The sequence below is a fragment of the Stenella coeruleoalba genome, assembly GCF_951394435.1.
Source record: "Stenella coeruleoalba genome assembly, contig: scaffold_47, whole genome shotgun sequence".
Lineage (NCBI taxonomy): Eukaryota > Metazoa > Chordata > Mammalia > Artiodactyla > Delphinidae > Stenella > Stenella coeruleoalba.
Window position 1 is genome coordinate 1,519,794 of NW_027646269.1, and position 22,581 is coordinate 1,542,374.

The 22,581-nt window shown below is 43.9% G+C and overlaps 1 long non-coding RNA gene across 50 annotated transcripts in view; it reads left to right on the plus strand.

Annotated features, from left to right (window-relative positions):
• The window catches only part of LOC307181221, a 2,056,127-nt gene that overhangs the window by 878,818 nt on the left and 1,154,728 nt on the right, over positions 1 to 22,581 (plus strand). The window lies entirely within an intron of this gene.

The window sequence follows — 22,581 nt, forward strand, 5'->3', positions numbered from 1 at the left end:
ATTTGCCCGTCCAGACACCTCCAGCTAGTCTCTCATTGGTTCTCGCTATTCCTGTTCACCTTCCGCAGAAATTGCAAACTGGGCCAAATAGGAGGTTAAAGGCGCTGATTCTCCATGTCGGGAGAGTGTTAGTAAAGCGTCTGGAATGTTGCACCCGAGTACCAGGGGAGGAAAACTGAGACATATTTGAACACGTCTCCCATTCACATGGTTGATCATACTCTGGGTTCCACATGCATGTTTTAGCTGAAGGAAGAATACCTTAAACCTGGAGATTTAAGACCCGTGTAATGGTTACCATGCAATATGATTTCAAAGGGTCTTCATTTGCTCACCGAACCTCTCCAATCCTATCACTGCTGCGTTTATGCCCCGGTACACATGCTTGATTCTCTTTCAGAGACATAGCAATCCATAGGTTTTAAGATACTTACTAGTCAGGTACATTCTTAGGCGTTTAATATGCGGTGTTGAGTCCATTTCGTTGAGCAAGGAGTAGCTCTTTTCTATTCCATATTTGGCTTAAGGAACTTTATCTGTGCTCATTTCAATCTCTGGTTTTATGCAGGAACCCAACTCACCTTTCCCCTTAAGCAAGCATAAGTTGGTTTTCTAAATTTGAGAACCTGTTCTGTTTTGGAATTCAGTTCCTGTGTAGCCAAGTTTACATTCCGTGTATTAGTGATATCTTATGATGTTTCTTTTTCTGTGTGACTTATATCAGTTAGAATCATCGTACCTGAATCCACTCATTATGCTGCTACGGGCCTGATGACATAGATTTCATTGCTGAGTGATACTGCATTGTACGTAAGTACCACAAGTTCTTTATCCATTTTTCACTTTCTGTGATATTGAACTTGTACGGGAAACGAGGTTCTTGTAAACAGAGGCGTCCCAAACATTGGGGTGGCTGTGTCTTTTTGATTTTAATTTCCCTAAGCTATAGGACCATAAGTGGAAGTGCCCTAGGCTCTGTTGCTGTGTTTTTTAGATGTTTCAGGAAACACCATACACTTCTCCCGAGTGTCTGTTGGCAATTTACATCCCGCCCATCAGCATAACAAGGCTCCCAGTTCTCCATGGCCTGTCCTGCCTTTCTGGATTTTACACTTTTTTCAGATGGCCCTTTTGACCGGGGGGAAGTGAGACTTCATTGTAGTGCAGATTTCCTTTGCAAGTTTGCTTGCTTGGCCAAAAAGGGCGTATGCGTTTTTTCCTGAATATATTCAGGAAAAAACGCATACGCACTTTTTGGCCAAGTGCATCATTGTGGACATTCTGCCTCTTTTTCTATGCTTTCAATGCAATTCCAGTCTACCTCCTGAAATTGGTTTCCTGCAATTCTGCCCCGCTTTCAAGTCCTCTTGGCAGCCTTACTTCAGTCTATTTTTGGACGATAGCTGTCATTTATAACTCTGCAGGTTTGTGAATTACAGTGCCCCTGAGCTCCTTTCTTCAACTCGCTTTCTTGTGACCTGGCCGCAACACCGCAGGATGGCTTCAGGCCCTAATGTGGTTCCGGCACGGCACGCTGAGCCTTTGGTTAAATCCTCTTCCTGGTGGGAAATGAGAGTTAAATTTGCCCGTTCAGACATCTCCAGGTAGTCTCTCATTGGTTCTCGCTATTCCTGTTCATCTTCCGCAGAAATTGCAAACTGGGCCAAGCAGGAGGTTAAAGGGACTGACTCTCCAAGTCGGGAGAGTGTTAGTAAAGCGTCTGGCATGTTGCACCCGAGTACCAGGGTACGAAACCTGAGACATATTTGAACACGTCTCCCGATCACATGGTTGATCATACTCTAGGTTCCACATGCATGTTTTAGCTGAAGGAAGAATACCTTAAACCTGGGTAGTTGAAACCCGTGGAATGGGTACCATGCAATATGACTTCAAAGGGTCTTCATTTGCTCACCAAACCTCTCCAATCCTATCACTGCTGCGTTTATGCCCCTGTACAGATGCTTGATTCTCTTTCGGAGACATAGCAATCCATAGGTTTTAAGATACTTACTAGTCAGGTACATTCTTAGGCGTTTAATATGCGGTGTTGAGTCCATTTCGTTGAGCAAGGAGTAGCTCTTGTCTATTCCATATTTGGCTTAAGGAACTTTATCTGTGCTCATTTCAATCTCTGGTATTATGCAGCACCCCAACTCACCTTTACCCTTAAGCAAGCATAAGTTGGTTTTCTAAATTTGAGACCCTGTTCTGTTCTGTAATTCAGTTCCTGTGTAGCCAAGTTTCCATTCCGTGTATTAGTGATATCTTATGATGTTTCTTTTTCTGTGTGACTTATTTCAGTTAGAATCATCATACCTGAATCCACTCATTGTGCTGCTAAGGGCCTGATGACATAGATTTCATTGCTGAGTGATATTGCTTTGTAAGTGAATACCACAACTTCTTTATCCATTTTTCACTTTCTGCGATGTTGAACTTGTACTGTAAACGAGGTTCTTGTAAACAGAGTGGTTCCAAACTTTGGGGTGGCTGTGTCTTTTTGATTTTAAATTCCCTAATCTATAGGACCATAAGTGGAAGTGCCCTAGGCTCTGTTGCGTTGTTTTTTAGATGTTTCAGGAAACACCATACACTTCTCCCAAGTGTCTGTTGGCAATTTACATCCCGCCCATCAGCATAACAAGGCTCCCAGTTCTCAATGGCCTGTTGCCTTTCTGAATTTTACACTTTTTTCAGATGGCCCTTTTGACCAGGGGGAAGTGAGACTTCATTGTAGTGCAGATTTCCTTTGCAAGCTTGCTGGGTTGGCCAAAAAGGGCGTATGCGTTTTTTCCTGAATATATTCAGGAAAAAACGCATACGCCCTTTTTGGCCAAGTGCATCATTGTGGACGTTCTGCCTCTTTTCCTATGCTTTCAATGCAATTCCAGTCTACCTCCTGAAATCGGTTTCCTGCAATTCTGCCCCGCTTTCAAGTCCTCTTGGCAGCCTTACTTCAGTCTATTTTTGGACGATAGCTGTCATTTATAACTCTGCAGGTTTGTGAATTACAGTGCCCCTGAGCTCCTTTCTTCAACTCGCTTTCTTGTGACCTGGCCGCAACACCGAAGGATGTCTTCAGGCCCTAATCTGGTTCTGGCACGGCATGCTGAGCCTTTGGTTAATTCCTCTTCCTGGTGGGAAATGAGAGTTAAATTTGCCCGTCCAGACACCTCCAGCTAGTCTCTCATTGGTTCTCGCTATTCCTGTTCATCTTCCGCAGAAATTGCAAACTGGGCCAAACAGGAGGTTAAAGGGACTGACTCTCCAAGTGGGGAGAGTGTTAGTAAAGCGTCTGGAATGTTGCACCCGAGTACCAGGGTACGAAAACTGAGACATATTTGAACACGTCTCCCGATCACATGGTTGATCATACTCTAGGTTCCACATGCATGTTTTAGCTGAAGGAAGAATACCTTAAACCTGGGTAGTTGAAACCCGTGGAATGGGTACCATGCAATATGACTTCAAAGGGTCTTCATTTGCTCACGAACCTCTCCAATCCTATCACTGCTGCGTTTATGCCCCTGTACACATGCTTGATTCTCTTTCGGAGACATAGCAATCCATAGGTTTTAAGATACTTACTAGTCAGGTACATTCTTAGGCGTTTAATATGCGGTGTTGAGTCCATTTCATTGAGCAAGGAGTAGCTCTTGTCTGTTCCATATTTGGCTTAAGGAACTTTATCTGTGCTCATTTCAATCTCTGGTTTTATGCAGCACCCCAACTCACCTTTACCCTTAAGCAAGCATAAGTTGGTTTTCTAAATTTGAGACCCTGTTCTGTTCTGTAATTCAGTTCCTGTGTAGCCCAGTTTCCATTCCGTGTATTACTGATATCTTATGATATTTCTTTTTCTGTGTGACTTATTTCAGTTAGAATCATCATACCTGAATCCACTCATTGTGCTGCTAAGGGCCTGATGACATAGATTTCATTGCTGAGTGATATTGCTTTGTAAGTAAATACCACAACTTCTTTATCCATTTTTCACTTTCTGTGATGTTGAACTTGTACTGTAAACGAGGTTCTTGTAAACAGAGCCGTTCCAAACTTTGGGGTGGCTGTGTCTTTTTGATTTTAATTTCCCTAAGCTATAGGACCATAAGTGGAAGTGCCCTAGGCTCTGTTGCTTTGTTTTTTAGATGTTTCAGGAAACACCATACACTTCTCCTGAGTGTCTGTTGGCAATTTACATCCCGCCCCTCAGCATAACAAGGCTCCCAGTTCTCCATGGCCTGTCCTGCCTTTCTGGATTTTACACTTTTTTCAGATGGCCCTTTTGAACTGGGAGAAGTGAGACTTCATTGTAGTGCAGATTTCCTTTGCAAGCTTGCTTGGTTGGCCAAAAAGGGCGTATGCGTTTTTTCCTGAATATATTCAGGAAAAAACGCATACGCCCTTTTTGGCCAAGTGCATCATTGTGGACGTTCTGCCTCTTTTCCTATGCTTTCAATGCAATTCCAGTCTACCTCCTGAAATCGGTTTCCTGCAATTCTGCCCCGCTTTCAAGTCCTCTTGGCAGCCTTACTTCAGTATATTTTTGGACGATAGCTGTCATTTATAACTCTGCAGGTTTGTGAATTACAGTGCCCCTGAGCTCCTTTCTTCAACTCGCTTTCTAGTGACCTGGCCGCAACACCGCAGGCTGGCTTCAGGCCCTAATCTGGTTTCGGCACGGCACGCTGAGCCTTTGGTTATTTCCTCTTCCTGGTGGGAAATGAGAGTTAAATTTGCCCGTCCAGACACCTCCAGCTAGCCTCTCATTGGTTCTCGCTATTCCTGTTCATCTTCCGCAGAAATTGCAAACTGGGCCAAACAGGAGGTTAAAGACGCTGACTCTCCAAGAGGGGAGAGTGTTAGTAAAGCGTCTGGAATGTTGCACCCGAGTACCAGGGGAGGAAAACTGAGACATATTTGAACACGTCTCCCGTTCACATGGTTGATCATACTTGGGTTCCACATGCATGTTTTAGCTGAAGGAAGAATACCTTAAACCTGGAGAGTTGAGACCCGTGTAATGGGTACCATGCAATATGACTTCAAAGGGTCTTCATTTGCTCACCGAACCTCTCCAGTCCTATCACTGCTGCGTTTATGTCCCTGTACACATGCTTGATTCTCTTTCGGAGACATAGCAATCCACAGGTTTTAAGATACTTACTAGTCAGGTACATTCTTAGGCGTTTAATATTGGGTGTTGAGTCCATTTCGTTGAGCAAGGAGTAGCTCTTGTCTATTCCATATTTGGCTTAAGGAACTTTATCTGTGCTCATTTCAATCTCTGGTTTTATGCAGCACCCCAACTCACCTTTCCCCTTAAGCAAGCATAAGTTGGTTTTCTAAATTTGAGACCCTGTTCTGTTCTGTAATTCAGTTCCTGTGTAGCCAAGTTTCCATTCCGTGTATTACTGATATCTTATGATGTTTCTTTTTCTGTGTGACTTATTTCAGTTAGAATCATCATACCTGAATCCACTCATTGTGCTGCTAAGGGCCTGATGACACAGATTTCATTGCTGAGTGATATTGATTTGTAAGTAAATACCACAACTTCTTTATCCATTTTTCACTTTCTGCGATGTTGAACTTGTACTGTAAACGAGGTTATTGTAAACAGAGCCGTTCCAAACTTTGGGGTGGCTGTGTCTTTTTGATTTTAATTTCCCTAAGCTATAGGACCATAAGTGGAAGTGCCCTAGGTTCTGTTGCTTTGTTTTTTAGATGTTTCAGGAAACACCATACACTTCTCCCGAGTGGTTGTTGGCAATTTACATCCCGCCCATCAGCATAACAAGGCTCCCAGTTCTCCATGGCCTGTCCTGCCTTTCTGGATTTTACACTTTTTTCAGATGGCCCTTTTGACCGGGGGGAAGTGAGACTTCATTGTAGTGCAGATTTCCTTTGCAAGCTTGCTTGGTTGGCCAAAAAGGGCGTATGCGTTTTTTCCTGAATATATTCAGGAAAAAACGCATACGCCCTTTTTGGCCAAGTGCATCATTGTGGACGTTCTCCCTCTTTTCCTATGCTTTCAATGCAATTCCAGTCTACCTCCTGAAATCGGTTTCCTGCAATTCTGCCCCGCTTTCAAGTCCTCTTGGCAGCCTTACTTCAGTCTATTTTTGGACGATAGCTGTCATTTATAACTCTGCAGGTTTGTGAATTACAGTGCCCCTGAGCTCCTTTCTTCAACTCGCTTTCTTTTGAGCTGGCCGCAACACCGCAGGATTGCTTCAGGCCCTAATGTGGTTCCGGCCCGGCACGCTGAGCCTTTGGTTAATTCCTCTTCCTGGTGGGAAATGAGAGTTAAATTTGCCCGTCCAGACACCTCCAGCTAGCCTCTCATTTTTTCTCGCTATTCCTGTTCATCTTCCGCAGAAATTGCAACCTGGGCCAAACAGGAGGTTAAAGGGACTGACTCTCCAAGTGGGGAGAGTGTTAGTAAAGTGACTGGAATGTTGCACCCGAGTACCAGGGGAGGAAAACTGAGACATATTTGAACACGTCTCCCGATCACATGGTTGATCATATTCTAGGTTCCACATGCATGTTTTAGCTGAAGGAAGAATACCTTAAACCTGGGTAGTTGAAACCTGTGGAATGGGTACCATGCAATATGACTTCAAAGGGTCTTCATTTGCTCACCGAACCTCTCCAATCCTATCACTGCTGCGTTTATGCCCCTGTACACATGCTTGATTCTCTTTCGGAGACATAGCAATCCATAGGTTTTAAGATACTTACTAGTCAGGTACATTCTTAGGCGTTTAATATGCGGTGTTGAGTCCATTTCGTTGAGCAAGGAGTAGCTCTTGTCTATTCCATATTTGACTTAAGGAACTTTATCTGTGCTCATTTCAATCTCTGGTTTTATGCAGCACCCCAACTCACCTTTCCCCTTAAGCAAGCATAAGTTGGTTTTCTAAATTTGAGACCCTGTTCTGTTCTGTAATTCAGTTCCTGTGTAGCCAAGTTTACATTCCGTGTATTACTGATATCTTATGATGTTTCTTTTTCTGTGTGACTTATTTCAGTTAGAATCATCATACCTGAATCCACTCATTGTGCTGCTAAGGGTGTGATGACACAGATTTCATTGCTCAGTGATATTGCTTTCTAAGTAAATACCACAACTTCTTTATCCATTTTTCACTTTCTGCGATGTTGAACTTGTACTGTAAACGAGGTTCTTGTAAACAGAGCCGTTCCAAAATTTGGGGTGGCTGTGTCTTTTTGATTTCAATTTCCCTAAGCTATAGGACCATAAGTGGAAGTGCCCTAGGATCTGTTGCTTTGTTTTTTAGATGTTTCAGGAAACACCATACACTTCTCCCGAGTGGTTGTTGGCAATTTACATCCTGCCCATCAGCATAACAAGGCTCCCAGTTCTCCATGGCCTGTCCTGCCTTTCTGGATTTTACACTTTTTTCAGATGGCCCTTTTGACCGGGGGGAAGTGAGACTTCATTGTAGTGCAGATTTCCTTTGCAAGCTTGCTTGGTTGGCCAAAAAGGGCGTATGCGTTTTTTCCTGAATATATTCAGGAAAAAACGCATACGCCCTTTTTGGCCAAGTGCATCATTGTGGACGTTCTGCCTCTTTTCCTATGCTTTCAATGCAATTCCAGTCTACCTCCTGAAATCGGTTTCCTGCAATTCTCTCCCGCTTTCAAGTCCTCTTGGCAGCCTTACTTCAGTCTATTTTTGGACGATAGCTGTCATTTATAACTCTGCAGGTTTGTGAATTACAGTGCCCCTGAGCTCCTTTCTTCAACTCGCTTTCTTTTGAGCTGGCCGCAACACCGCAGGATGGCTTCAGGCCCTAATCTGGTTCCGATACGGCACGCTGAGCCTTTGGTTATTTCCTCTTCCTGGTGGGAAATGAGAGTTGAATTTGCCCGTCCAGACACCTCCAGCTAGCCTCTCATTGGTTCTCGCTATTCCTGTTCATCTTCCGCAGAAATTGCAAACTGGGCCAAACAGGAGGTTAAAGGCGCTGACTCTCCAAGAGGGGAGAGTGTTAGTAAAGCGTCTGGAATGTTGCACCCGAGTACCAGGGTACGAAAACTGAGACATATTTGAACACGTCTCCCGTTCACATGGTTGATCATACTTGGGTTCCACATGCATGTTTTAGCTGAAGGAAGAATACCTTAAACCTGGAGAGTTGAGACCCGTGTAATGGGTACCATGCAATATGACTTCAAAGGGTCTTCATTTGCTCACTGAACCTCTCCAATCCTATCACTGCTGCGTTTATGCCCCTGTACACATGCTTGATTCTCTTTCGGAGACATAGCAATCCATAGGTTTTAAGATACTTACAAGTCAGGTACATTCTTAGGCGTTTAATATGCGGTGTTGAGTCCATTTCGTTGAGCAAGGAGTAGCTCTTGTCTATTCCATATTTGACTTAAGGAACTTTATCTGTGCTCATTTCAATCTCTGGTTTTATGCAGCACCCCAACTCACCTTTACCCTTAAGCAAGCATAAGTTGGTTTTCTAAATTTGAGACCCTGTTCTGTTCTGTAATTCAGTTCCTGTGTAGCCAAGTTTACATTCCATGTATTACTGATATCTTATGATGTTTCTTTTTCTGTGTGACTTACTTCAGTTAGAATCATCATACCTGAATCCACTCATTGTGCTGCTGAGGGCGTGATGACACAGATTTCATTGCTGAGTGATATTGCTTTGTAAGTAAATACCACAACTTCTTTATCCATTTTTCACTTTCTGCGATGTTGAACTTGTACTGTAAACGAGGTTCTTGTAAACAGAGCCGTTCCAAACTTTGGGGTGGCTGTGTCTTTTTGATTTTAATTTCCCTAAGCTATAGGACCATAAGTGGCAGTGCCCTAGGCTCTGTTGCTTTGTTTTTTAGATGTTTCAGGAAACACCATACACTTCTCCCGAGTGTCTGTTGGCAATTTACATCCCGCCCATCAGCATAACAAGGCTCCCAGTTCTCCATGGCCTGTCCTGCCTTTCTGGATTTTACACTTTTTTCAGATGGCCCTTTTGACCGGGGGGAAGTGAGACTTCATTGTAGTGCAGATTTCCTTTGCAAGCTTGCTTGGTTGGCCAAAAAGGGCGTATGCGTTTTTTCCTGAATATATTCAGGAAAAAACACATACGCCCTTTTTGGCCAAGTGCATCATTGTGGACGTTCTGCCTCTTTTCCTATGCTTTCAATGCAATTCCAGTCTACCTCCTGAAATCGGTTTCCTGCAATTCTGCCCCGCTTTCAAGTCCTCTTGGCAGCCTTACTTCAGTCTATTTATGGACGATAGCTGTCATTTATAACTCTGCAGGTTTGTGAATTACAGTGCCCCTGAGCTCCTTTCTTCAACTGGCTTTCTTGTGACCTGGCCGCAACACCGCAGGATGGCTTCAGGCCCTAATCTGTTTCCGGCCCGGCATGCTGAGCCTTTGGTTAATTCCTCTTCCTGGTGGGAAATGAGAGTTAAATTTGCCCGTCCAGACACCTCCAGCTAGCCTCTCATTGGTTCTCGCTATTCCTGTTCATCTTCCGCAGAAATTGCAAACTGGGCCAAACAGGAGGTTAAAGGCGCTGACTCTCCAAGTGGGGAGAGTGTTAGTAAAGCGTCTGGAATGTTGCACCCGGGTACCAGGGGAGGAAAACTGAGACATATTTGAACATGTCTCCCGATCACATGGTTGATCATACTCTGGGTTTCACATGCATGTTTTAGCTGAAGGAAGAATACCTAAAACCTGGGTAGTTGAAACCCGTGGAATGGGTACCATGCAATATGACTTCAAAGGGTCTTCATTTGCTCACCGAACCTCTCCAATCCTATCACTGCTGCGTTTATGCCCCTGTACACATGCTTGATTCTCTTTTGGAGACATAGCAATCCATAGGTTTTAAGATACTTACAAGTCAGGTACATTCTTAGGCGTTTAATATTGGGTGTTGTGTCCATTTCGTTGAGCAAGGAGTAGCTCTTATCTATTCCATATCTGGCTTAAGGAACTTTATCTGTGCTCATTTCAATCTCTGGTTTCATGCAGCAACCCAACTCACCTTTCCCCTTAAGCAAGCATAAGTTGGTTTTCTAAAGTTGAGAACCTGTTCTGTTTTGGAATTCAGTTCCTGTGTAGCCAAGTTTCCATTCCGTGTATTACTGATATCTTATGATGTTTCTTTTTCTGTGTGACTTACTTCAGTTAGAATCATCATACCTGAATCCACTCATTGTGCTGCTAAGGGCCTGATGACACAGATTTCATTGCTGAGTGATATTGCTTTGTAAGTAAATACCACAACTTCTTTATCCATTTTTCACTTTCTGCGATGTTGAACTTGTACTGTAAACGATGTTCTTGTATACAGAGCCGTTCCAAACAATGGGGTGGCTGTGTCTTTTTGATTTTAATTTCCCTAAGCTATAGGACCATAAGTGGAAGTGCCCTAGGTTCTGTTGCTTTGTTTTTTAGATGTTTCAGGAAACACCATACACTTCTCCCGAGTGGTTGTTGGCAATTTACATCCCGCCCATCAGCATAACAAGGCTCCCAGTTCTCCATGGCCTGTCCTGCCTTTCTGGATTTTACACTTTTTTCAGATGGCCCTTTTGACCGGGGGGAAGTGAGACTTCATTGTAGTGCAGATTTCCTTTGCAAGCTTGCTTGGTTGGCCAAAAAGAGCGTATGCGTTTTTTCCTGAATATATTCAGGAAAAAACGCATACGCCCTTTTTGGCCAAGTGCATCATTGTGGACGTTCTGCCTCTTTTCCTATGCTTTCAATGCAATTCCAGTCTACCTCCTGAAATCGGTTTCCTGCAATTCTGCCCCGCTTTCAAGTCCTCTTGGCAGCCTTACTTCAGTCTATTTTTGGACGATAGCTGTCATTTATAACTCTGCAGGTTTGTGAATTACAGTGCCCCTGAGCTCCTTTCTGCAACTTGCTTTCTTGTGACCTGGCCGCAACACCGCAGGATGGCTTCAGGCCCTAATCTGGTTCCGGCACGGCACGCTGAGCCTTTGGTTATTTCCTCTTCCTGGTGGGAAATGAGAGTTAAATTTGCCCGTCCAGACACCTCCAGCTAGTCTCTCATTGGTTCTCGCTATTCCTGTTCATCTTCCGCAGAAATTGCAAACTGGGCCAAACAGTAGGTTAAAGGCGCTGACTCTCCAAGTGGGGAGAGTGTTAGTAAAGCGTCTGGAATGTTGCACCCGAGTACCAGGGGAGGAAAACTGAGACATATTTGAACACGTCTCCCGTTCACATGGTTGATCATACTTGGGTTCCACATGCATGTTTTAGCTGAAGGAAGAATACCTTAAACCTGGAGAGTTAAGACCCGTGTAATGGGTACCATGCAATATGACTTCAAAGGGTCTTCATTTGCTCACCGAACCTCTCCAATCCTATCACTGCTGCGTTTATGCCCCTGTACACATGCTTCATTCTCTTTCGGAGACATAGCAATCCATAGGTTTTACGATACTTACTAGTCAGGTACATTCTTAGGCGTTTAATATGCGGTGTTGAGTCCATTTCGTTGAGCAAGGAGTAGCTCTTGTCTATTCCATATTTGACTTAAGGAACTTTATCTGTGCTCATTTCAATCTCTGGTTTTATGCAGCACCCCAACTCACCTTTACCCTTAAGCAAGCATAAGTTGGTTTTCTAAATTTGAGACCCTGTTCTGTTCTGTAATTCAGTTCCTGTGTAGCCAAGTTTACATTCCGTGTATTACTGATATCTTATGATGTTTCTTTTTCTGTGTGACTTATTTCAGTTAGAATCATCATACCTGAATCCACTCATTGTGCTGCTAAGGGCGTGATGACACAGATTTCATTGCTGAGTGATATTGCTTTGTAAGTAAATACCACAACTTCTTTATCCATTTTTCACTTTCTGCGATGTTGAACTTGTACTGTAAACGAGGTTCTTGTAAACAGAGCCGTTCCAAACTTTGGGGTGGCTGTGTCTTTTTCATTTCAATTTCCCTAAGCTATAGGACCATAAGTGGAAGTGCCCTAGGATCTGTTGCTTTGTTTTTTAGATGTTTCAGGAAACACCATACACTTCTCCCGAGTGGTTGTTGGCAATTTACATCCCGCCCATCAGCATAACAAGGCTCCCAGTTCTCCATGGCCTGTCCTGCCTTTCTGGATTTTACACTTTTTTCAGATGGCCCTTTTGACCGGGGGGAAGTGAGACTTTATTGTAGTGCAGATTTCCTTTGCAAGCTTGCTTGGTTGGCCAAAAAGGGCGTATGCGTTTTTTCCTGAATATATTCAGGAAAAAACGCATACGCCCTTTTTGGCCAAGTGCATCATTGTGGACGTTCTGCCTCTTTTCCTATGCTTTCAATGCAATTCCAGTCTACCTCCTGAAATCGGTTTCCTGCAATTCTGCCCCGCTTTCAAGTCCTCTTGGCAGCCTTACTTCAGTCTATTTTTGGACGATAGCTGTCATTTATAACTCTGCAGGTTTGTGAATTACAGTGCCCCTGAGCTCCTTTCTTCAACTCGCTTTCTTTTGAGCTGGCCGCAACACCGCAGGATGGCTTCAGGCCCTAATCTGGTTCCGGCCCGGCATGCGGAGCCTTTGGTTAATTCCTCTTCCTGGTGGGAAATGAGAGTTAAATTTGCCCGTCCAGACACCTCCAGCTAGCCTCTCATTGGTTCTCGCTATTCCTGTTCATCTTCCGCAGAAATTGCAAACTGGGCCAAACAGGAGGTTAAAGGGACTGACTCTCCAAGTGGGGAGAGTGTTAGTAAAGCGTCTGGAATGTTGCACCCGAGTACCAGGGGAGGAAAACTGAGACATATTTGAACACGTCTCCCGATCACATGGTTGATCATACTCTAGGTTCCACATGCATGTTTTAGCTGAAGGAAGAATACCTTAAACCTGGGTAGTTGAAACCCGTGGAATGGGTACCATGCAATATGACTTCAAAGGGTCTTCATTTGCTCACCGAACCTCTCCAATCCTATCACTGCTGCGTTTATGCCCCTGTACACATGCTTGATTCTCTTTCGGAGACATAGCAATCCATAGGTTTTAAGATACTTACTAGTCAGGAACATTCTTAGGCGTTTAATATGGGGTGTTGAGTCATTTCGTTGAGCAAGGAGTAGCTCTTGTCTACTCCATATTTGGCTTAAGGAACTTTATCTGTGCTCATTTCAATCTCTGGTTTTACGCAGCACCCCAACTCACCTTTACCCTTAAGCAAGAATAAGTTGGTTTTCTAAATTTGAGACCCTGTTCTGTTCTGTAATTCAGTTCCTGTGTAGCCAAGTTTACATTCCATGTATTACTGATATCTTATGATGTTTCTTTTTCTGTGTGACTTATTTCAGTTAGAATCATCATACCTGAATCCACTCATTGTGCTGCTAAGGGCCTGATGGCACAGATTTCATTGCTGAGTGATATTGCTTTGTAAGTAAATACCACAACTTCTTTATCCATTTTTCACTTTCTGCGATGTTGAACTTGTACTGTAAACGAGGTTCTTGTAAACAGAGCCGTCCCAAACTTTGGGGTGGCTGTGTCTTTTTGATTTTAATTTCCCTAAGCTATAGGACCATAAGTGGCAGTGCCCTAGGCTCTGTTGCTTTGTTTTTTAGATGTTTCAGGAAACACCATACACTTCTCCCGAGTGTCTGTTGGCAATTTACATCCCGCCCATCAGCATAACAAGGCTCCCAGTTCTCCATGGCCTGTCCTGCCTTTCTGGATTTTACACTTTTTTCAGATGGCCCTTTTGACCGGGGGGAAGTGAGACTTCATTGTAGTGCAGATTTCCTTTGCAAGCTTGCTTGCCTGGCCAAAAAGGGCGTATGCGTTTTTTCCTGAATATATTCAGGAAAAAACGCATACGCCCTTTTTGGCCAAGTGCATCATTGTGGACGTTCTGCCTCTTTTCCTATGCTTTCAATGCAATTCCAGTCTACCTCCTGAAATCGGTTTCCTGCAATTCTGCCCCGCTTTCAAGTCCTCTTGGCAGCCTTACTTCAGTCTATTTTTGGACGATAGCTGTCATTTATAACTCTGCAGGTTTGTGAATTACAGTGCCCCTGAGCTCCTTTCTTCAACTCGCTTTCTTGTGACCTGGCCGCAACACCGCAGGATGGCTTCAGGCCCTAATGTGGTTCCGGCCCGGCATGCTGAGCCTTTGGTTAATTCCTCTTCCTGGTGGGAAATGAGAGTTAAATTTGCCCGTCCAGACACCTCCAGCTAGCCTCTCATTGGTTCTCGCTATTCCTGTTCATCTTCCGCAGAAATTGCAAACTGGGCCAAACAGGAGGTTAAAGGGACTGACTCTCCAAGTGGGGAGAGTGTTAGTAAAGCGTCTGGAATGTTGCACCCGAGTACCAGGGGAGGAAAACTGAGACATATTTGAACACGTCTCCCGATCACATGGTTGATCATACTCTAGGTTCCACATGCATGTTTTAGCTGAAGGAAGAATACCTTAAACCTGGGTAGTTGAAACCCGTGGAATGGGTACCATGCAATATGACTTCAAAGGGTCTTCATTTGCTCACCGAACCTCTCCAATCCTATCACTGCTGCATTTATGCCCCTGTACACATGCTTGATTCTCTTTCGGAGACATAGCAATCCATAGGTTTTACGATACTTACTAGTCAGGTACATTCTTAGGCGTTTAATATGCGGTGTTGAGTCCATTTCGTTGAGCAAGGAGTAGCTCTTGTCTATTCCATATTTGGCTTAAGGAACTTTATCTGTGCTCATTTCAATCTCTGGTTTTATGCAGCACCCCAACTCACCTTTACCCTTAAGCAAGCATAAGTTGGTTTTCTAAATTTGAGACCCTGTTCTGTTCTGTAATTCAGTTCCTGTGTAGCCAAGTTTACATTCCGTTTATTACTGATATCTTATGATGTTTCTTTTTCTGTGTGACTTATTTCAGTTAGAATCATCATACCTGAATCCACTCATTGTGCTGCTAAGGGCCTGATGACACAGATTTCATTGCTGAGTGATATTGCTTTGTAAGTAAATACCACAAATTCTTTATCCATTTTTCACTTTCTGCGATGTTGAACTTGTACTGTAAACGAGGTTCTTGTAAACAGAGCCGTTCCAAACTTTGGGGTGGCTGTGTCTTTTTGATTTTAATTTCCCTAAGCTATAGGACCATAAGTGGAAGTGCCCTAGGTTCTGTTGCTTTGTTTTTTAGATGTTTCAGGAAACACCATACACTTCTCCCGAGTGGTTGTTGGCAATTTACATCCCGCCCATCAGCATAACAAGGCTCCCAGTTCTCCATGGCCTGTCCTGCCTTTCTGGATTTTACACTTTTTTCAGATGGCCCTTTTGACCGGGGGGAAGTGAGACTTCATTGTAGTGCAGATTTCCTTTGCAAGCTTGCTTGGTTGGCCAAAAAGGGCGTATGCGTTTTTTCCTGAATATATTCAGGAAAAAACGCATACGCCCTTTTTGGCCAAGTGCATCATTGTGGACGTTCTGCCTCTTTTCCTATGCTTTCAATGCAATTCCAGTCTACCTCCTGAAATCGGTTTCCTGCAATTCTGCCCCGCTTTCAAGTCCTCTTGGCAGCCTTACTTCAGTCTATTTTTGGACGATAGCTGTCATTTATAACTCTGCAGGTTTGTGAATTACAGTGCCCCTGAGCTCCTTTCTTCAACTCGCTTTCTTGTGACCTGGCCGCAACACCGCAGGATGGCTTCAGGCCCTAATCTGGTTCCGGCCCGGCATGCTGAGCCTTTGGTTAATTCCTCTTCCTGGTGGGAAATGAGAGTTAAATTTGCCAGTCCAGACACCTCCAGCTAGTCTCTCATTGGTTCTCACTATTCCTGTTCATCTTCCGCAGAAATTGCAAACTGGGCCAAACAGGAGGTTAAAGGGACTGACTCTCCAAGTGGGGAGAGTGTTAGTAAAGCGTCTGGAATGTTGCACCCGAGTACCAGGGGAGGAAAACTGAGACATATTTGAACACGTCTCCAGATCACATGGTTGATCATACTCTAGGTTCCACATGCATGTTTTAGCTGAAGGAAGAATACCTTAAACCTGGGTAGTTGAAACCCGTGGAATGGGTACCATGCAATATGACTTCAAAGGGTCTTCATTTGCTCACCGAACCTCTCCAATCCTATCACTGCTGCGTTTATGCCCCTGTACACATGCTTGATTCTCTTTCGGAGACATAGCAATCCATAGGTTTTAAGATACTTACTAGTCAGGTACATTCTTAGGCATTTAATATGCGGTGTTGAGTCCATTTCGTTGAGCAAGGAGTAGCTCTTGTCTATTCCATATTTGGCTTAAGGAACTTTATCTGTGCTCATTTCAATCTCTGGTTTTATGCAGCACCCCAACTCACCCTTACCCTTAAGCAAGAATAAGTTGGTTTTCTAAATTTGAGACCCTGTTCTGTTCTGTAATTCAGTTCCTGTGTAGCCAAGTTTACATTCCGTGTATTACTGATATCTTATGATGTTTCTTTTTCTGTGTGACTTATTTCAGTTTGAATCATCATACCTGAATCCACTCATTGTGCTGCTAAGGGCCTGATGACATAGATTTCATTGCTGAGTGATATTGCTTTGTAAGTAAATACCACAACTTCTTTATCCATTTTTCACTTTCTGCGATGTTGAACTTGTACTGTAAACGAGGTTCTTGTAAACAGAGCCGTTCCAAACTTTGGGGTGGCTGTGTCTTTTTGATTTTAATTTCCCTAAGCTATAGGACGATAAGTGGAAGTGCCCTAGGTTCTGTTGCTTTGTTTTTTAGATGTTTCAGGAAACACCATACACTTCTCCCGAGTGGTTGTTGGCAATTTACATCCCGCCCATCAGCATAACAAGGCTCCCAGTTCTCCATGGCCTGTCCTGCCTTTCTGGATTTTACACTTTTTTCAGATGGCCCTTTTGACCGGGGGGAAGTGAGACTTCATTGTAGTGCAGATTTCCTTTGCAAGCTTGCTTGGTTGGCCAAAAAGGGCGTATGCGTTTTTTCCTGAATATATTCAGGAAAAAACGCATACGCCCTTTTTGGCCAAGTGCATCATTGTGGACGTTCTGCCTCTTTTCCTATGCTTTCAATGCAATTCCAGTCTACCTCCTGAAATCGGTTTCCTGCAATTCTGCCCCGCTTTCAAGTCCTCTTGGCAGCCTTACTTCAGTCTATTTTTGGACGATAGCTGTCATTTATAACTCTGCAGGTTTGTGAATTACAGTGCCCCTGAGCTCCTTTCTGCAACTTGCTTTCTTGTGACCTGGCCGCAACACCGCAGGATGGCTTCAGGCCCTAATCTGGTTCCGGCACGGCACGCTGAGCCTTTGGTTATTTCCTCTTCCTGGTGGGAAATGAGAGTTAAATTTGCCCGTCCAGACACCTCCAGCTAGTCTCTCATTGGTTCTCGCTATTCCTGTTCATCTTCCGCAGAAATTGCAAACTGGGCCAAACAGGAGGTTAAAGGCGCTGACTCTCCAAGTGGGGAGAGTGTTAGTAAAGCGTCTGGAATGTTGCACCCGAGTACCAGGGGAGGAAAACTGAGACATATTTGAACACGTCTCCCGTTCACATAGTTGATCATACTTGGGTTCCACATGCATGTTTTAGCTGAAGGAAGAATACCTTAAACCTGGAGAGTTAAGACCCGTGTAATGGGTACCATGCAATATGACTTCAAAGGGTCTTCATTTGCTCACCGAACCTCTCCAATCCTATCACTGCTGCGTTTATGCCCCTGTACACATGCTTCATTCTCTTTCGGAGACATAGTAATCCATAGGTTTTACGATACTTACTAGTCAGGTACATTCTTAGGTGTTTAATATGCGGTGTTGAGTCCATTTCGTTGAGCAAGGAGTAGCTCTTGTCTATTCCATATTTGACTTAAGGAACTTTATCTGTGCTCATTTCAATCTCTGGTTTTATGCAGCACCCCAACTCACCTTTACCCTTAAGCAAGCATAAGTTGGTTTTCTAAATTTGAGACCCTGTTCTGTTCTGTAATTCAGTTCCTGTGTAGCCAAGTTTACATTCCGTGTATTACTGATATCTTATGATGTTTCTTTTTCTGTGTGACTTATTTCAGATTGAATCATCATACCTGAATCCACTCATTGTGCTGCTAAGGGCCTGATGACATAGATTTCATTGCTGAGTGATATTGCTTTGTAAGTAAATACCACAACTTCTTTATCCATTTTTCACTTTCTGCGATGTTGAACTTGTACTGTAAACGAGGTTCTTGTAAACAGAGCCGTTCCAAACTTTGGGGTGGCTGTGTCTTTTTGATTTCAATTTCCCTAAGCTATAGGACCATAAGTGGAAGTGCCCTAGGATCTGTTGCTTTGTTTTTTAGATGTTTCAGGAAACACCATACACTTCTCCCGAGTGGTTGTTGGCAATTTACATCCCGCCCATCAGCATAACAAGGCTCCCAGTTCTCCATGGCCTGTCCTGCCTTTCTGGATTTTACACTTTTTTCAGATGGCCCTTTTGACCGGGGGGAAGTGAGACTTCATTGTAGTGCAGATTTCCTTTGCAAGCTTGCTTGGTTGGCCAAAAAGGGCGTATGCGTTTTTTCCTGAATATATTCAGGAAAAAACGCATACGCCCTTTTTGGCCAAGTGCATCATTGTGGACGTTCTCCCTCTTTTCCTATGCTTTCAATGCAATTCCAGTCTACCTCCTGAAATCGGTTTCCTGCAATTCTGCCCCGCTTTCAAGTCCTCTTGGCAGCCTTACTTCAGTCTATTTTTGGACGATAGCTGTCATTTATAACTCTACAGGTTTGTGAATTACAGTGCCCCTGAGCTCCTTTCTTCAACTCGCTTTCTTTTGAGCTGGCCGCAACGCCGAAGGATGGCTTCAGGCCCTAATCTGGTTCCGGCACGGCATGGTGAGCCTTTGGTTATTTCCTCTTCCTGGTGGGAAATGAGAGTTAAATTTGCCCGTCCAGACACCTCCAGCTAGTCTCTGATTGGTTCTCGCTATTCCTGTTCATCTTCCGCAGAAATTGCAAACTGGGCCAAACAGGAGGTTAAAGGCGCTGACTCTTCAAGTGGGGAGAGTGTTAGTAAAGCGTCTGGAATGTTGCACCCGAGTACCAGGGGAGGAAAACTGAGACATATTTGAACACGTCTCCCGATCACATGGTTGATCATACTCTAGGTTCCACATGCATGTTTTAGCTGAAGGAAGAATACCTTAAACCTGGGTAGTTGAAACCCGTGGAATGGGTACCATGCAATATGACTTCAAAGGGTCTTCATTTGCTCACCGAACCTCTCCAATCCTATCACTGCTGCGTTTATGCCCCTGTACACATGCTTGATTCTCTTTCGGAGACATAGCAATCCATAGGTTTTAAGATACTTACTAGTCAGGAACATTCTTAGGCGTTTAATATGGGGTGTTGAGTCATTTCGTTGAGCAAGGAGTAGCTCTTGTCTATTCCATATTTGGCTTAAGGAACTTTATCTGTGCTCATTTCAATTTCTGGTTTTACGCAGCACCCCAACTCACCTTTACCCTTAAGCAAGAATAAGTTGGTTTTCTAAATTTGAGACCCTGTTCTGTTCTGTAATTCAGTTCCTGTGTAGCCAAGTTTACATTCCATGTATTACTGATATCTTATGATGTTTCTTTTTCTGTGTGACTTATTTCAGTTAGAATCATCATACCTGAATCCACTCATTGTGCTGCTAAGGGCCTGATGGCACAGATTTCATTGCTGAGTGATATTGCTTTGTAAGTAAATACCACAACTTCTTTATCCATTTTTCACTTTCTGCGATGTTGAACTTGTACTGTAAACGAGGTTCTTGTAAACAGAGCCGTCCCAAACTTTGGGGTGGCTGTGTCTTTTTGATTTTAATTTCCCTAAGCTATAGGACCATAAGTGGCAGTGCCCTAGGCTCTGTTGCTTTGTTTTTTAGATGTTTCAGGAAACACCATACACTTCTCCCGAGTGTCTGTTGGCAATTTACATCCCGCCCATCAGCATAACAAGGCTCCCAGTTCTCCATGGCCTGTCCTGCCTTTCTGGATTTTACACTTTTTTCAGATGGCCCTTTTGACCGGGGGGAAGTGAGACTTCATTGTAGTGCAGATTTCCTTTGCAAGCTTGCTTGGTTGGCCAAAAAGGGCGTATGCGTTTTTTCCTGAATATATTCAGGAAAAAACGCATACGCCCTTTTTGGCCAAGTGCATCATTGTGGACGTTCTGCCTCTTTTCCTATGCTTTCAATGCAATTCCAGTCTACCTCCTGAAATCGGTTTCCTGCAATTCTGCCCCGCTTTCAAGTCCTCTTGGCAGCCTTACTTCAGTCTATTTTTGGACGATAGCTGTCATTTATAACTCTGCAGGTTTGTGAATTACAGTGCCCCTGAGCTCCTTTCTTCAACTCGCTTTCTTTTGAGCTGGCCGCAACACCGCAGGATGGCTTCAGGCCCTAATGTGGTTCCGGCCCGGCATGCTGAGCCTTTGGTTAATTCCTCTTCCTGGTGGGAAATGAGAGTTAAATTTGCCCGTCCAGACACCTCCAGCTAGCCTCTCATTGGTTCTCGCTATTCCTTTTCATCTTCCGCAGAAATTGCAAACTGGGCCAAACAGGAGGTTAAAGGCGCTGACTCTCCAAGTGGGGAGAGTGTTAGTAAAGCGTCTGGAATGTTGCACCCGAGTACCAGGGGAGGAAAACTGAGACATATTTGAACACGTCTCCCGATCACATGGTTGATCATACTCTGGGTTCCACATGCATGTTTTAGCTGAAGGAAGAATACCTAAAACCTGGGTAGTTGAAACCCGTGGAATGGGTACCATGCAATATGACTTCAAAGGGTCTTCATTTGCTCACCGAACCTCTCCAATCCTATCACTGCTGCGTTTATGCCCCTGTACACATGCTTGATTCTCTTTCGGAGACATAGCAATCCATAGGTTTTAAGATACTTACTAGTCAGGTACATTCTTAGGCGTTTAATATTGGGTGTTGTGTCCATTTCGTTGAGCAAGGAGTAGCTCTTGTCTATTCCATATCTGGCTTAAGGAACTTTATCTGTGCTCATTTCAATCTCTGGTTTCAGGCAGCAACCCAACTCACCTTTCCCCTTAAGCAAGCATAAGTTGGTTTTCTAAATTTGAGACCCTGTTCTGTTTTGGAATTCAGTTCCTGTGTAGCCAAGTTTCCATTCCGTGTATTACTGATATCTTATGATGTTTCTTTTTCTGTGTGACTTACTTCAGTTAGAATCATCATACCTGAATCCACTCATTGTGCTGCTAAGGGCCTGATGACACAGATTTCATTGCTGAGTGATATTGCTTTGTAAGTAAATACCACAACTTCTTTATCCATTTTTCACTTTCTGCGATGTTGAACTTGTACTGTAAACGAGGTTCTTGTAAACAGAGCCGTTCCAAACTTTGGGGTGGCTGTGTCTTTTTGATTTTAATTTCCCTAAGCTATAGGACCATAAGTGGAAGTGCCCTAGGTTCTGCTGCTTTGTTTTTTAGATGTTTCAGGAAACCCCATACACTTCTCCCGAGTGGTTGTTGGCAATTTACATCCCGCCCATCAGCATAACAAGGCTCCCAGTTCTCCATGGCCTGTCCTGCCTTTCTGGATTTTACACTTTTTTCAGATGGCCCTTTTGACCGGGGGGAAGTGAGACTTCATTGTAGTGCAGATTTCCTTTGCAAGCTTGCTTGGTTGGCCAAAAAGGGCGTATGCGTTTTTTCCTGAATATATTCAGGAAAAAACGCATACGCCCTTTTTGGCCAAGTGCATCATTGTGGACGTTCTGCCTCTTTTCCTATGCTTTCAATGCAATTCCAGTCTACCTCCTGAAATCGGTTTCCTGCAATTCTGCCCCGCTTTCAAGTCCTCTTGGCGGCCTTACTTCAGTCTATTTTTGGACGATAGCTGTCATTTATAACTCTGCAGGTTTGTGAATTACAGTGCCCCTGAGCTCCTTTCTTCAACTCGCTTTCTTTTGAGCTGGCCGCAACGCCGAAGGATGGCTTCAGGCCCTAATCTGGTTCCGGCACGGCACGCTGAGCCTTTGGTTATTTCCTCTTCCTGGTGGGAAACGAGAGTTAAATTTGCCCGTCCAGACACCTCCAGCTAGTCTCTCATTGGTTCTCCCTATTCCTGTTCATCTTCCGCAGAAATTGCAAACTGGGCCAAACAGGAGGTTAAAGGCGCTGACTCTTCAAGTGGGGAGAGTGTTAGTAAAGCGTCTGGAATGTTGCACCCGAGTACCAGGGGAGGAAAACTGAGACATATTTGAACACGTCTCCCGATCACATGGTTGATCATACTCTAGGTTCCACATGCATGTTTTAGCTGAAGGAAGAATACCTTAAACCTGGGTAGTTGAAACCCGTGGAATGGATACCATGCAATATGACTTCAAAGGGTCTTCATTTGCTCACCGAACCTCTCCAATCCTATCACTGCTGCGTTTATGCCCCTGTACACATGCTTGATTCTCTTTCGGAGACATAGCAATCCATAGGTTTTAAGATACTTACTAGTCAGGAACATTCTTAGGCGTTTAATATGGGGTG